Source organism: Dama dama, chromosome 28, assembly GCF_033118175.1.
Source record: "Dama dama isolate Ldn47 chromosome 28, ASM3311817v1, whole genome shotgun sequence".
Lineage (NCBI taxonomy): Eukaryota > Metazoa > Chordata > Mammalia > Artiodactyla > Cervidae > Dama > Dama dama.
Window position 1 is genome coordinate 53814760 of NC_083708.1, and position 15089 is coordinate 53829848.

The 15089-nt window shown below is 38.3% G+C and overlaps 1 long non-coding RNA gene across 1 annotated transcript in view; it reads left to right on the forward strand.

Annotated features, from left to right (window-relative positions):
* Window positions 1–11918, forward strand: part of LOC133047949 (uncharacterized) — a 315323-nt gene extending 303405 nt beyond the window's left edge. Inside the window, exon 3 of the long non-coding RNA XR_009690919.1 lies at window positions 11844–11918. This is a non-coding gene — a long non-coding RNA (uncharacterized LOC133047949). The remainder of the gene's footprint in view (window positions 1–11843) is intronic.
* The last annotated feature ends 3171 nt before the right edge of the window (window positions 11919–15089 follow it).

Consider the following 15089-nt stretch of genomic DNA (forward strand, 5'->3'; position numbering starts at 1 on the left):
ATTGGTTATATAAAGGAAGACTTGTTTAAATGAATAAATATATGTTGACAAGGGAAGTTATAGGAGGTAGGGGATACATACCGTTGCTGTTTGGTCTCTAAGGTATGTCCGACTCTTTTGCAATCCCATGAACTGTAGCCCACCAGGCTCCTCTGTCCATGGAATTTCCCAGGCAAGAATAATGGAGTGGGTTGCCATTTCCTCCTTCAGGGGATCTTCCCGACCCAGGATTGAACCCATGTCTCCTGCACTGGCAAGTAGATTCTTTACCACTGAACCACCTGGGAAGCCCAAGGGGTAAACTTAAGAAAGGAGAAAATAGAATAAAACTTTTTTGTTGTAATATAATTGTAATTATTGAAGTGAAGGCAGTTTTCAATATGTGTAACTATTAACAGAAATAAATATATATGAAAATGTGATATGCATACATGTGTATGTGCATATATTTGCACATGTATACATATATGTGCACATATAAATCACAAGCACACAAACAATCCCTAGCTCTGGAAACTGCAGGGCCTAGAAAAAGAGACACTCCTACAAAGTTAGGCATAACTATTGCCAGGTCTTGGTTTCTATCTATTGAAAAGAAAGAGAGCACCTAGAGAAGCAGTTTATTTCAATGCTGGGCAAGGAAAATAAATGATAATGTGGAACATCTATATAGAAAGAGAAAAACGAAGACATGCCAAAAGGCAAAAACCTGCTTGAAATGGCTTCCATTTGACAATTTGGGGATGATTTATTAAAATAAATAATGACAGTAATAGGTTATAAGTCATTGCATAAAATAGAAATCCATAAATTAATGAATCAATTAAAACTTTGATCAGAAACAGGATATTTTCACAAACCTAAAGTACCTCCTCATAAAATTACAATTAACGACAAGAGAAGCAAATGATTTTTAAAATGTAGAAGCTTGGCAGATACCATAATAGCCACATGATCAAAGTTAGTACTACCTTAATGAGCACTTCTAGAAGGGTGAAGTAAGGACCTCTGAAAATCCACTTCTCCATACAAACAATGAAAACACAGAAAGAATTGTCAAAATTAACCTTTTAAGAGCTATGGAAATTAAAAACTTCAAACACAATAAGAATACTTATTTGAGGAAAATGGCCCAATCTCATTGAGAACAGTGAGCTCTGTGTATATTTAACTTATCCTGTTTCCATCCTTCCTTCATAAATCACTAGGAATATAGAAAATGAAGTTTCACAACCAAAGCTGATTGAAAACTTGGAGCCTTGTCAACAACAGGAGCAAGAATAATAGGCTTAGGGACCCCCCCAAAAGCTTTGCCCACTCATAACTAACATTATTTGACCTGTCAAAGCCTCATTCAAAGCGATGCTTTGTTTGCCCTATTTCAGAGTTCACTAAGAGTAAAAGCCCAATATCTCTCATGAATATAGATGCAAAAATCTTCAACAAAATATTAGCTAATCAAATGCAAAATGTATAAAAAGAATTTTACATTAAAACCAAGTGGAATTTTTGCTGGGTATGCAAAGCTGGTTCAACATTCAAAACTTAATATACCAAATTTAAAAAAGGAAAAATAATGTAATCATATCAATATATGCACAAAAAGCATTTGGCATAATCCAGAACTCTTTCATGAAAAAGTACTTAGGAAACTAAGAAGAGAGAGAACTTCCTCCTTTTACAGAAAGATGATAGCAAACGAAACAACATTCCAAGAAAGCCAGTGACAGCTGGGAAAGATGCGCACAAATTTGCAAGGTGTAGTGTTCCTACATAGTGAAGAATAAAGTAATCTTTATTTCTATGAAGAACAAGATTTATTCTTAGAAGCTCTGTTGGACTAACCCAACTTGAAGGAAATGTATTACATAAATGTCATATGCCTGGCATTCAAGTACCTGGATGTCCCTCCAATTGTGTGTTTTGTTTTTGTGTTTTTGTTTTACTAAGTAATTTAGCAGGAAAAGTCATTGAATCAATAAATTATTTAAATTTTTTCCCTAAAAGAGTTTCTAGGAGAAGAAAATTGGAAATAACTATGTAGCCACCTAGGCCCTAGATGAGGGTTGACCAGTCATTTGCCACATTTAAGCATTTTTTTTTCTCCCTTTCAGAAAATGTCTGGAAGTCATCCCAGTAGTGACGTTCAAGGATGCAAATTATCACCATGCTCCCTTGTGAAATTACCAGTAATTATTTTGATTTATTACTGGCTATTTATCATTCAAAATTATTATTTTGGTTGTGTGTCCTTTCTAAACTGAAGAAATTGTTTTCATCAATATGCTGAACTATTAGTAGTTCATCAAATCATATAGTATTCACATTTACCCCAATTTATTTGATTTCTAGGTTTTGAGACTTAATCTACCTCCACATGGGCTTCGCTGGTAGCTCAGCTGGGTAAGAATCCACCTGCAATGCAGGAGACCCCAGTTCGATTCCTGGGTTGGTAAGATCTGGAAAAGGAATAGGCTGCCCATTCTGGTATTCTTAGGCTTCATTGGTGGCTCAGATGGTAAAGAATCCACCTGCAATTGGGTTCGATCCCTGGGTTGGGAAGATCCCCTGGAGGAGGGCATGGCAACCCACTCCAGTATTCTTGCCTGGAGAATCCCATGGACAGAGGAGCCTGATGAGCTACAGTCCATGGGGTTGCAAAGAGTTCGACATGAATGAATGATTAAACACAGCAAAGCGCTACCTCACATATTGAATATTTTGAATATGTTTAATCTGAGAAAAATATTTTATTCATATTTTCCTTCACCTCCAGTCATTTCTATAATGCCACCCATGCAAATTAAATACATAGATACATTCCATGATGTAGATTCCTCTCTAAAAATAAACCTTGATTACATAGATAGGTGTAAATGGCAAGTTCTGAAAGACTTAGTCAAAGATAGGATATTCATTCACTGGTTCAAAAAATACTCATTGAAAAATACCTGCTCTAGTTCAGGCATCTTCCCGGGTGACTATGGACAAGATAAATATGGCCCCTGACTACATGAAGTTTATATTCTGGTATTCTGGTGGGAGACAGGAAGGAATATCCTTTCTATTCTTGGAAAGAAAAAAAAAATTCCTTCGAAATAGAAAATTTTGACTGCATGAGGAAATGGGAGTTAGGGGAAGGCAAAAATTGAGACAGGATGATACAGAGGATTTTCCCTTTTAACCTAGCCCTGAATTGGATAAAACTGTCTCTGAACCTGGCTCTCCATTGCCTACAGAAATATTCACGTCTAGACATCTAATGAGATAGATTCATTTGCAGTTTTATTTCCATAAAGAAAGGATTGCTCTTCCTTGCAAGACTTCAGTGGTCCACCGGAAATAGCATAGAGACAGCACGGAGCAAGGGACAGAGGCCATTAGCATACTCAGTTCAGACTAGAGGGATGGTCCACTGTGCCTTCAGAGCCTTCCAGAAAGAAGCAAAACATCTACAACAGGCTGATTTTTATGAATTGCTAACTTGATTTTTTATGTTTTTACCCAGCTTTTCCCTCCTTTTTCTCTCCATATTTAAACAACTAAATCATTCTCAACTCATTACCACAAGGGAGGGGCATGTCATTGTGGAAAGTAGAAGCTAAGAAATATTCCTGGTTTCAGTTCCTAGAAGTGCAAAGTATGTAAAGGTCTCAAATTCATAGCCTTCAGGCCCGATCCGTCCCAGAGAAATGTTTTATTGGTTATGTTATATTATGTTGGCCCACACATTGTTTTAAAATAAAAATAGGGCCACAATTTGAAATTGGAAGATTTAATGTTTTATATATATATATATAGTTCCCTGACTTCTTTAGAAGATTCAAATAATCTTGCAACTGGGGTGATATCCTCACGTGGCAACAGTGGAAGGAGATGATTATCAACTCTCTGCTTTGCTGCGATACACACTCCTGTCAGTCTTTGCCCATGTCTTCATCTCCCCTCCACTGAAACACAATGTCAGTTACCATTAGCATCTTGTATCTACCAGACTCATATTACCTGCCTTGGACTTACTAAGAGAACAGTGTCTTCATAAAAATGATAATATTCTGGTTATAGATAGAATTTGGGGTAGAATGACATGCCACAAGAGCAGAGTATTTAAGTATGCTATAACTTTGACAGAAGATGACAGTAAATTCCAGGGATGGGAAGAGAAGTGATGAGAGTGAAATTAGTGGTTAATTTAAAGGGATCCTACAAGCAGTACCTTCATAGCAGAGAACAGGGAGACAGAAAAAAAAAAAAAAAACCCAACTAGACATCTGGTTCTCAGAACTGAGGGGATTTCTGCCACAGAGAGGTGGCAACATCTGAGTGGAAATAGCTCTGTGATGTGCTTGGGCATATGTTGACTTCAGTAGTTTCATAGAAATTCCTCTAACCCAGCATGACCTGGAAGAAGCAGAATGTTTTCTGTGTGCCGGTGCATGGCACAGAATTAACTGTGAAGGATGCTGTACATGAAGGTGTCTTGCCAAGAGGAATGAGAGTTATGCCAGTGGATGATTGTGGGAATCAATCATGTGGAAGACCAGATTCTAGCCACCTAGAATTCTATACCCACCTCATCTCCAGGAATTCCTTGGTTTTAAAGGGACTCTTGGAGAATTTACACACTCAATTGACACACCAAATTTGTGTATTCAATAAATAAATGATATATCATAGTATTAAAGGCAGTGCTTCAAGAAAATCCGTAAGAGAAAATAATAATTGAATATCCAGAGCAGTAGTCTTTCGCAGAACAGACAGATGTGATACTGAGAACAGATAGACCCAGACAGCCTCCTTAGCTATACTGGCCAAAAATGATAGCAATGTCTTAGCAAAGAGGGATATATTCTATTTCCTCGCTTATATTACCTGCCTTAAGCCATATATGTATGTGTATGCATATTTGTGTACATATTTGTGTACATGTAAATATTGTTGTTGTTTAGTTGTTTAGTTGCGTCCAACTCTTTGCCACCCCATGGACTTCACACTAGGCTTCCCTGTCCTTCACCATCCCCCAGAGCTTGCTCAAAATCATGTCCATTGAGTCAGTGATGCCATCCAACCATCTCATTCTGTCATCCCCTTCTTGAATCCTTCTCCCTGACAATGAAGTTCTCAACCTTTCACTCCTTTCTATGAAGCATTTCTCCAGACCCTGTAAAAGGTATCTGAAATTTACACTTTAGGTTTTGACCTGACTCTCACATTGATTCTGGAGCCCAAAGTGGGAAAAACCCAATAAGCAGACGTAGGCCTAATAAGGGTTATTTCTGCCCGGGTGTGTTGCTTGATATACTTGCAGCTGATACTCTTGGTGTTTTCCTATGAGTAGATCACGTTTGTTCACTTCTGCTTTTGGAAATTCACTAAATAGACATCATCACTATGCCTTCGCTTTTCCTGACCCTTTCTTCAACAGTCAAGTGTCCTTTTCAAAAATGAAACAGATGATGAAACATAGAAGACAATGCTCAGAATAAAAGTCCACATAATGTGCCTCTCAGCACTGTTATCTCACGGTTTACAGGGAGAGATGCTGAAACAGCAGCATCAGCAGTGCACCAAATGAACGTGTCTGAGCCTGATTCATCGTTTAGAAAATTACATAAATAAAACTAAAGATTTATAGGTTCTGTATTCCTTTTATTCTTTTCTCTTATGCTACCACCTCCTTCCCCTGTTAATACTTTTCCTGGGAACTGTTTTTCTATCCCCTGAGGACCATTTCTTGGGGTGGTCCCTGCCCGGCCCCCTACTTCCCATTGTTTTGGTTTCACTGTGGTATTTCTGGTGACACGGCAGGACTTCAAAGCGGCCCTCATTCTGTATCATTTATCAACTCTTCTTACCAATTCAGTGTCACTTTGAAGTCTTACTGAGCAGCTGGCCACAGCGCAGCAGGCCTAAAACAAGACAAAACTGGCATGATCAGGAGTGAATAAAGTGGAGAATAGTGTCCAGTGTGAACAGCTCAGAAGCACTGTAATGACGGCACTATTGTGTGCATGTTCCATTACCCCTAGGAAAAGCAGAAATATTTTACATATGTATATATTTATGCACTGTACACATATCCAACAGCTTAAGGGGGCATTTAGTATTAAACCATAGGATGTTTGAACATGGAAACAAATCAGAGATCAACAATACACTATGTGGAAATTGAATGACAGAGAGGGAAGTAGTCCATCCAATGCTGCTCATCGGATTAGGGACAATGATGGACATGGTTTTGTTTCACTCAGTTTCAGGTAAGTCCCTATTCCATTTAGTAGGATAATGACAATGTGCATGTATGATTTTTAGTAATGGCTATAAAGTTTTAAAAAATCACCTGTTGTTAAATTGTCATTTTTTTTCTTTTTATTTACTATATTCCTAATGTTTGATATCAAAAGCTTTTTTGCTGTTAAGATCTATACACTTTCTTTTTTTTTTTTTTTAAGGAAAAAAAGAAAATTTATTTTATTTTAAAATTGTGGTAGATACACACAACATAAAAGCTCTATACATTTTCAACTGGATGTTCTTCCAACGTATTTCTATCCCAATAAAACCTGAATTGAAATTCAGTCTCCAAATCCTCTGTAAAATAAGGTTTTCCTTTCTCTCTTTTTCAAATTCTCTCTCTCCTACAAAACATATTTCCTCTAAATTTTGTTGTTATTTATTTGTTTATTTTTTTCCTTCTGGTCTTTCAGCTTAGATTTATTTCTCAGGTAAAGGAAAATCGTTAATTGTTCCCTTAGTTAAGAATGAAGTACTGAAAAGCTATTTGGAAATCCTGAGTGTAGGCACAGCACATGAAATGTGAACTGCAGTTTTGGCTCCTTTGGACCATTTCAAATATCTCTTCTTGCAATGGTTAGATTTTGAGAAGCAAAATTCCTAATACCATACCTTGTATAATAAACTTGTCTGTTAACATTCTAGACATGGATGAAAGCATAGTGGTTAGGAATCACAAAACTCAGCATGGAAATGTTCTTTTTATTACCCTCTTTTGAGCATGATATGTCAGCCCTACACTGGGCCTAGTGTCTTTCAATCCATATTCCCTCTGTTAACTGCTCCAATCTACCATCACTGTGGAGGAGCCTTGGTAGTCTGAAAACACACTTGTAATTAACTCTCTGTCCTTAAGCACCAAACTCAGTCCTTTTTCAGTGATTCCTTTTGCAACCAGTCTATATCCATTTCGGTGGCTGTGCAAACATATTGCTTTCCTTTCTGATACTTTCTCACTTCTGATAAGTCACGTATTCTTTGCTCATCTGTTTTTACTTACAAAAATTTTATTTTAATGTTTTACATTCTCCATATGTGTAAATTTTTCTTGACTTATTTCCCATTTTCTGGGATGCTCTGAGTGAGCCTTTCATGTATCCAATCTTCTATCTTTAAGTTAACAACTAAGCTCTTCTTTATTTATTTATTTTTTTTTATTAGTTGGAGGCTAATTACTTCACAACATTTCAGTGGGTTTTGTCATACATTGATATGAATCAGCCATAGATTTACACGTATTCCCCATCCCGATCCCCCCTCCCACCTCCCTGTCCACCCGGTTCCTCTAGCCCCTTATACAGAGTGAAGTAAGCCAGAAAGATAAAGAACATTACAGCATACTAACACATATATATGGAATTTAGAAAGATGGTAACGATAACCCTATATGCAAAACAGAAAAAGAGACACAGAAATACAGAACAGACTTTTGAACTCTGTGGGAGAATGTGAGGGTGGGATATTTCAAAAGAACAGCATGTATACTATCTATGGTGAAACAGATCACCAGCCCAGGTGGGATGCATGAGACAAGTGCTCGGGCCTGGTGCACTGGTAAGCTCTTTAGATACTTTTGTATTGTTATTAGTGTTTGTAAAGTCAATGGGGAAGAGCTTGATTTTTGCCTTTTCTGTCACTTAAAATAAGTGCTTGGTGGAACAAATATATGAGAGTAATCCAACTCTGATAAAATCAAGCCAAACAATCCCCAAGTTTTAATTTCTTTATCTAGGTGGTTAGACAAGTGACTTCTTTATCATGTTTACCCATCCCTCATTTAAGAAAAGTAGGATGACTTTCCCAATAGAAGGACCTAACTTTATTTAGTTAAGGATAAGTTAGCAAATGCCCTTCCATGTTAGAAGATGTTAGTTAGACAAGCAACTTCAAAATCAATTACCCTTTTCATTCTTATGAGTTAGTAGCATTTCAAAGTCACCAAAATAAAAATAGAAGAGGAAACGTATGTTATTAGGTTGGTGCAAAAGTAATTTTGGTTTTACATTGTTGAAATATTTCATTAGATATTGGAATACACTCTTAAACAAACATGGTTTGTTTTACATCATTTTAATGCACATTTCTTCCTTTATGTTTTTGCTAATGAATCATTGCTTGCTGTTTAATTTATATATATTTTAGACTATGGAAATGATATTAGGCAAAATGCAAATTTGAGTGATTTTCCTATTTGAGTTCAAAGTGGGTCATCCAGCAGTGGAGACTACTCGCAACATCAACAATATATTTGGCCCAGGAACTGCTAACGGAATGTGGTGATTGAAGAAGGTTTTCAAAGGATACTAGAGCCTTGAAGATGATGAGCTCAGTGACTGGACATTGGAAGTTGACAACCACCAACTAAGAGGATCACTGAAGGTGATCCTCTTACAACTACACAAGAAATTGCCCAAGATTTCAACATCAACCATTCTATGGTTGTTTGGCATTTGAAGCAAATTGAAAAGGTGAAAAAGTTCAATAAGTGGGTGCCTCATGAACTGACCACCAGTCAAAAACATTGCTGTTTTCAAGTGTTATCTTCTCTTATTCCATGCAATGACAATGAATCATTTCTCGATCAGATTGTGACATACAATAAAAAGTCTATTTTATACAACAACCAGTGGCTACCATCTCAGTGGTTGGATTAAGAAGAAGCTGCAAAGCACTTTCCAAAGCCAAACTCTCTCACACACACAAAGATCATGGTCACTGTTGTGTCATCTGATACCGGTCTCATTCGCTACAGCTTTCTGAATCCTGCCAAATCCATTACATCTGAAAGCTATGCTCAGCAAATCAATGAAATGCACCAAAACCCACAATGCCTGCAGCTGGTACTGGTCCATAGAAAGGGTCTAATTCTTTCCGCGACAACACCTGATCACACATCGTACAACCAATGCTTCAAAAGTTGAACGAATTGGGCTGCAAAGTTTTGCCTCATCTGCCATTTTCACCTGACCTTTGACCAACTGACTACCACTTCCTCAAGGAGCTCAACAACTTTTGCAGGGAAAATTCTTCAATAGCCAGCAGGACACAGAAAATGCTTTCCAAGTGTTCATCGAATCCCAAAGCACAGATTTTTATGCTACAGGAAAAAGTTTATTTCTTGTTTGCAAAAATGTGTTGATTGTAATGGTTCCTATTTTAATTAATGAAAATGTTTGAGCCTAGTTATAATGATTAAAAATTCACAGTCCAAAACCGTGATTACTTTCACACTAACCTAATATACTATACATCAAAAGAAGACCTTTCTGAATTATGGTCTTAATGTTAGCACAGTGAAAGGATTTCATGAAACCAAAGGAATTCAATGAAAACTTGAGGGACTAGGATTTGAGGTAACAGTGGTCCAGGGTAAAGGCAAGGGACTCTCTAATTGGAACCATATTGCCATGTAAGATGAACAATTATCATAAGCAAGTTGATCAGTCTGTGGATTAGTATAGTCAGCTTACTTATAACTGGAAAAATGACTTGCTGTCCTGGAAGAGCACACCCAGACAGGAAGAGTTGGCAAATTTACTGAGTTGTATAGAATCTCTCCTCAAAGCCTGTATCCTTCTCAAACCCTAGAATGTAACCTTATTTGGAAATAAGGTTGTTGTAGTTAAGATGAGGTCATAAAGGAGTAGGGTGGGCCCTTAATCCAATATGACATATCTCCTAATAAGAAAAGATCTATAGAGACAGAGACACAGAAAGAAATGTCATGTGATGACAGAGGCAGAGATGGGACTGATGCATATATTAACCAAGGAATGCCAAGGATTGCAGCAACACTGGAGACTTGGAGAAGGTCATGGAACAGATTCTCCCCAATGGCTATCAAAGAGAGTGTGTCTCCTTAATGCCTTAATTTTGGACTTCTAGCCTCTAGAAAACAAATTTCTTTTACTTTAAATCACTCAGGTCATGGCAGTTTGTTACAGTTGTTTCAGGAAAGTACTACAGGTACCACTGCCCCAACTCAGAAGATGGAATCTTTTGGAAAGATGCTGTGCAATGTGTAACTAGAGCCTGAACAAGGCCAATTAAAAAGAAAGATAGAAAAGGTTGACCTGTTTGTGCAGTAGTTTCAAAATTTCAATAAAAATTCTAACCCGAGATAATGTTACCTTCCAAGGTTTTCCATTTGTGTTGTTCACCACCTCCCAGAGCTTGCTCAAACTCATGTCTGTTGCTCAAACTCATGCCCATTTTCCATAGTCTCCCTCAAATATTGAAGTTTTGGGTCAGAAACACAAATGTATTCCTCCATCCCTTATATGTAAATTCATTAAGAAGGTTTTATTTTTTTAATAGCACTGAGTCAGTAAGGCCATGACCAGAGAAGAATTCACAGAAAATCTATTTGTACCTGGAGAGTACCCGTTTGGGTATGGGTGAACCAAACACAGAGTCCAGAGTCTTGGAAGCATGATGTGAAGAAGGTACTGCTCTTTGGCTAACTAGTGTTAATCATAGTCTTTACAACTCTCAGGACAGTACAGTCTCTACCCTCCTTACATGAGGATGGCACCTCTCTAAACATCCTAGGAATTAAAAGAAGAAAAACATAACAATCAAGAGAGAAAGAAGAAAGCAGTCCAAGGGACTCTCAAGAGTCTTCTCCAACACCACAGTTCAAAAGCATCAATTCTGTGGTGCTCAGCTTTCTTTATAGTCCAACTTTCACATCCATACATGACTACTGGAAAAACCATAGTCTTGACTAGATGGACCTTTGTTGACAAAGTAATGTCTCTGCTTTTTAATATGCTATCAAGGTTGATCATAACTTTCCTTCCAAGGAGTAAGCGTCTTTTAATTTCATGGCTGCAGTCACCAACTGCAGTGATTTTGGAGCCCAGAAAAATAAAGTCAGGCACTGTTTCCACTGTTTCTCCATTTGCCATGACGTGATGGGACCGGATGCCATAATCTTAGTTTTCTGAATGTTGGGCTTTAAGCCAACTTTTTAACTCTCCTCTTTCACTTTCATCAAGAGGCTGTTTAGTTCTTCTACACTTTCTTCCATAAGGGTGGTGTCATCTGCATATCTGAGGTTATTGATATTTCTCCCAGCAATCTTGATTCAGGCTTGTGCTTCCTCCAGCCCAGTGTTTCTCATGACGTACTCTGCATATAAGTTAAATAAGCAGGGTGACAGTATACAGCCTTGACATACTCCTTTTCCTATTTGGAACCAGTCTGTTGTTCCATGTCCAGGTGTAACTGTTGCTTCCTAACATGCATACAGCTTTCTCAAGAGGCAGGTCAGGTGGTCTGGTATTCCCATCTCTTTCAGAATTTTCCACAGTTTCTTGTGATCCACACAGTCAAAGGCTTTGGCATAGTCAGTAAAGCAGAAATAGATGTTTTTCTGTAGCTCTCTTGCTTTTTCCATGATCCAGCAGATGTTGACAATTTGATCTCTGGTTCCTCTGACTTTTCTAAATCCAACTTGCACATCTGGAAGTTCTCGGTTCACGTATTGCTGCAGCCTGGCTTGGAGAATTTCTAGTTACTTTACTAAGTGCCTTTTCTAAAACCAGGGGCAGCAGCTGAGAGGAGCCACCCCACGCCAGAGGTCAGGGGCAGCGGCCGAGAGGACCTACCCCACATACAAGGTAAGGAGCATCCGTGAAGAGATACCCCACGTCCAAGGTAAGGGAAACCCAAGTAAGACGGTAGGCACTGAGTGAGGGCATCAGAGGGCAGACAGACTGAAACCACAGTCATAGACAACTAGTCAATCTGATCACATGGACACACAGCTTGTCTAACTCAGTGAAACTAAGCCAGGCCGTGTGGGGCCACCCAAGATGGATGGGTCATGGTGGAGAGGTCTGACAGAATGTGGTCCACTGGAGAAGGGAGTGGCAAACCACTTCAGTATTCTTGCCTGGAGAACCCCATGAACAGTATGAAAAGGCAAAAAGATAGGACACTGAAAGGTGAACTCCCCAGGTCGGTAGATGCCCAATATGCTACTGGAGATCAGTGGAGAAATAACTCCAGAAAGAACAAAGAGAGGGAGCAAAAGCAAAAACAACACCCAGTTATGGATGGGACTGGAGATAAAAACAAGGTTCGATGCTGTAAAGAGTAATATTGCATAGGAACCTGGAATGCTAGGTCCATGAATCAAGGCAAATTGGAAGTGGTCAAACAGGAGATGACAAGAGTGAACATCGACATTCTAGGAATCAGCGAACTAAAATGGACTGGAATGGGTGAATTTAACTCAGATGACCATTATATCTACTACTGTGGGCAGGAATCCCTTAGAAGAAATGGAGTAGCCATCATAGTCAACAAGAGAGTCCAAAATGCAGTACTTGGATGCAATCTCAAAAATGACAGAATGATCTCTGTTCTTTTCCAAGGCAAACCATTCAATATCACAGTAATCCAAGCCTATGCCCTGACCAGTAACACTGAAGAAGCTGAAATTGAACAGTTCTATAAAGACCTTCTAGAACTAACACCCAAAAAAGATGTCCTTTTCATTATAGGGGACTGGAATGCAAAAGTAGGAGTCAAGAAACACCTGGAGTAACAGGCACATTTGGCCTTGGAGCACAGAATGAAGCAGGGCAAAGGCTAATAGAGTTCTGCCAAGAGAACACACTGGTCATAGCAAACACCCTTTCCAACAACACAAGAGAAGAGTCTACACATGGACATCACCAGATGGTCAACACCAAAATCAGATTGATTATATTCTTTGCAGCCAAAGATGGAGAAGCTCTATACAGTCACAAAAGCAAGACCTGGGAGCTGACTGTGGCTCAGATCATGAACTCCTTATTGCCAAATTCAGACTGAAATTGAAGAAAGTGGAGAAAACCACTAGACCATTCAGGTATGACCTAAATCAAATCTTTATGACTATACAGCGGAAGTGAGAAATAGATTTAAGGGACTAGATCTGATAGAGTGCCTGATGAATTATGGATGGAGGTTCATAATTGTACATTGTACGTTGTATAGAAGACAGTAATCAAGACCATCCCCAAGAAAAAGAAATGCAAAAAAGCAAAATGCCTGTCTGAGGAGGCCTTACAAATAGGTCTGAAAAGAAGGAAAGTGAAAAGCAAAGGAGAAAAGGAAAGATATGCCCATCTGAATGCAGAGTTCCAAAGAGTAGCAAGGAGATATAACAAAGCCATCCTCAGCAATCTTTGCAAAGAAATAGAGGAAAACAATAGAATGGGAAAGACTAGAGATCTCGACAAAAAAAAACAATAATAATAATAATATGAAAATTACTATATTTTCTATAATGTACTAAATGTATTTACATATATTATCACATCTCATTGTCTGAACTACCCTGCTATAGATATTTTTACTTTATAGATGAAGAGGCTGAGGCTCAAAGTGAGTATCTCCTCATCATTTCAGTAGTTGAGCCTAGGTAATCTGACTCTACAGCCCATGATTTTAATCAACACACCAGTTTTCCCCACTAAAAGCTGTGGGAAGCTTATGTGGCAAAAAGAAAAACAAAAGCAGAAACAAATTACCACAAAACAGACAGATTTAATTGGTATAGGAAAAGTTTGTTAAAAAGATATTTAGAGAAATAAAAGTATATAGTAGAATCTATTAATAAAGCATTTATTTTAAAGAAAAAAATTGTAAATAGTAAGTAGAAAATAGTAAATCAAAATGTATTAAGTACAATATTGAGAAACAATTCCAAAAGACAAAGGAGAAAAAAAAACAAATACATGTGTCACATGGCCAATGTTTCAGACTGGCCAAGGGCCAGACTAAGTTTGAATCTTAGCTTTGCCATTTAAGTTTTTTGTTGGTTTGTTTTTCTAGTGTACATTTTTAAAATTAATTAATTTATTTAATTGGAGGCCAATTACTTTACAATATTGTGGTGCTTTTTGCCATACATGGACACGAATCAGCCATGGGTGTACATGTGTACCCCCCCTCCGAATCCCCCTCACACCTTCCTCCCCACCCCATCCCTCTGGGATGTCCCAGAGCACTGGCTTTGAGTGCCCTGCTTCATGCATGGAACTTGCTTTGGTCATCTATTTTACATATGGTGATATACATGTTGCAATGCTATTCTCTCAAATCGTCCCACCCTCGCCTTCTCCCACAGAGTCCAAAAGTCTGTTCTTTACATCTGTGTCTCTTTTGCTGTCTTGCACATAGGGTCGTCATTACCATCTTTCTAAATCCCATATATATGCGTTGATATACTGTATTGGTGTTTTTCTTTCTGGCTTACTTCACTCTGTGTAATAGGTTCCAGTTTCATCCAGCTCATTAGAACTGACTCAGATGCATTCTTCTTATCGCTGAGAATATTCCATGGTGTATGTGTACCACAGCTTCCCTATCCATTCGTCTGCTGGTGGCCATCTAGGCTGCTTCCATGTCCTATCCATTGTGAGCAGTTCTGCAGTGAACGTTGGGGTACATGTGTCTCTCAGTTTTGGTTTCCTCGGTGTGTATGCCCGGCAGTGTGATTGCTGGGTCATATCGCACTTCTATTTCCAGATTTTTAAAGAAATCTCTACACTGTTCTCTCCTTGGTGGCTGTACTAGTTTGCATTCCCACCAACAGTGTAGGAGGGTTCCCTTTTCTCCACGCCTTCTCCAGATTTATTGTTTGTAAACTTTTTGATAGTTTTGCCATTTAAGTTTTAAATAACCTCTCTGTGTCTCAGTTATCTGTTAAAGTGGAGATGAAATTGCATTTCATTTGCATTAAGTACTTAGTGCAATTTGCATTAAGTACTTAAATGAGTTGATATTTATCAGATGGA